This window comes from Olea europaea, chromosome 15 (genome assembly GCF_002742605.1).
Source record: "Olea europaea var. sylvestris chromosome 15, O_europaea_v1, whole genome shotgun sequence".
NCBI classification, from domain to species: Eukaryota; Viridiplantae; Streptophyta; class Magnoliopsida; order Lamiales; family Oleaceae; genus Olea; species Olea europaea.
In genome coordinates, this window is record NC_036251.1 from 14,272,248 (window position 1) to 14,274,195 (window position 1,948).

Consider the following 1,948-nt stretch of genomic DNA (forward strand, 5'->3'; position numbering starts at 1 on the left):
AATTTCTGATAATATAGTTAATCGGATATGAATTTAACATTCAAATATCTGTTGGATTATTGGATTGGATCAAATAGGATAATTATTCTTAACAGATTGAATCGAATTTGAGTAGATCCGATCCATTTATAACCCTAACTTCAATGCAAAGATTCCACAATCGTCCTGGTTCGAATTCACAGAAGAGGTTGGGCAACGTACTGTCAACGAATGTTCTCTTCTTTGCCTCGATGGTGTACGGGAAAATAATGTGTTGTGATAGCAATCTAGTCCTCTTACTAACCATTTGTTTTGACACGTCAATAAACATATTTGTTACATAATGTCACTTTTATCGTCTTCTCCGGCATAATTATCACATTATCCAAACTCGCGACATTATAAGTCAAGTTGGGGGGTCATTTTTCGGCATAGTTGTGTATATTAATGTGTGTTTAGTTTATCAGTTCTATGCCACGTTCGATACTAAAAATTCAATGTACTTCAATTAGGGCTGTCAATAAATTGGATAAATCTTGATTTATCTATTTTTTTCAATTTCGAATCGGATATCCAATAACATAGTTAATCGAATATGGATTAAACATTCAAATATCCGTCGGATTATTGAATCGGATCGGATAGGATAGGATAATTATTATTAACGAATCGGATCGAATTTGAGCAGATCCGATCCATATATCCGATCCATTTACGGTCCTAACTTCAATGCGAAGATTTCACAATCACCTGAGTTGATTTCACGAAAGAGGTTGGGCAACGTACCGTCAACAAATGTTCTCTTCTTTGCCTCGATCGTGTACAGAGAAACAATGTATTGTGATAGCAATCTAGTTCTCTTGCTAACTATTTGTTCTGGCACCTCAATAATATGTTTCGTACAGGGTGTCATCCAAACTCGCGATGTTATCTGTCAAGTTGGGGGTCCTTTTCGGCATAGTTATGTATATTATTTATTTAATATTTAATTACGTTGTTTAATTATTTATTTAATCACTTAATTAAATGAAAAATTAATATTTAATTTAATTTCTTATTTAGATATTTCATTTATAAATTATCTTAATTGGTTGTGTGTAGTATATATCTAATATTTCATTACTTTATTTAAATAAATTTTACAATATATATATAATTATTTCATAAATAAAAAAATATTCACCGAGTTAATGACCATGCATGCATCGTCGTATTTCTTGAATGTATCTCCCAACTGTGTCAGAATTACCGTCATAAGTAGGATCGATGTAACAGGTCTGCGTGCTCCTCATTCAACAAATATAGGACTAATGCGAAGCAAACAAAGTTATAGTTCGACGCAACTTTGTTAGCAATATGTGTCATGGCAGTGTTCAAATGGCAATCCATCTTGTAAAATTTAAAATATTTATATTTCTTTGTTATTTATGTCAATTAATTATTTTTATTGCTTAATTAACATTTAAGTTACTTGTTTATTGAATTTATTTCAATTAATTATTTATTATCATTTAAATAATCATTTAATTATTTATCATTCAAATAATCATTTAATTATTATTTAAATGTTCACCGAGTTAATAACCATGCATCGAAATTTCGAAATGACGTACAACATAAATCACAAATGAATAATACGTACTTCAAGATCGTTGAGGAGGGCTGATAACTGTCAGTTTTGTCTCCATGGATAGTTGTTGAATGTGTTAATGTCATCAATAACTTCCAAATCTAGAACTAATGCGAAACTGATAAAATTATAGTTCGACGTAATTTTATCGAGAATCTGTTTCATAGCGACGTCCAAATGGTAATTCATCTTGTAAAATATAAAAATATTTAGACCTTGTATAAGAGAAAATAGATAGAGCATAATATTTGAAAATTAAATAGTTTATTTACTTATTTAAATTGTGTATTGAATATTTAATTGTTAACTATTTATTTAAATTGTTCATTTAAATTATTT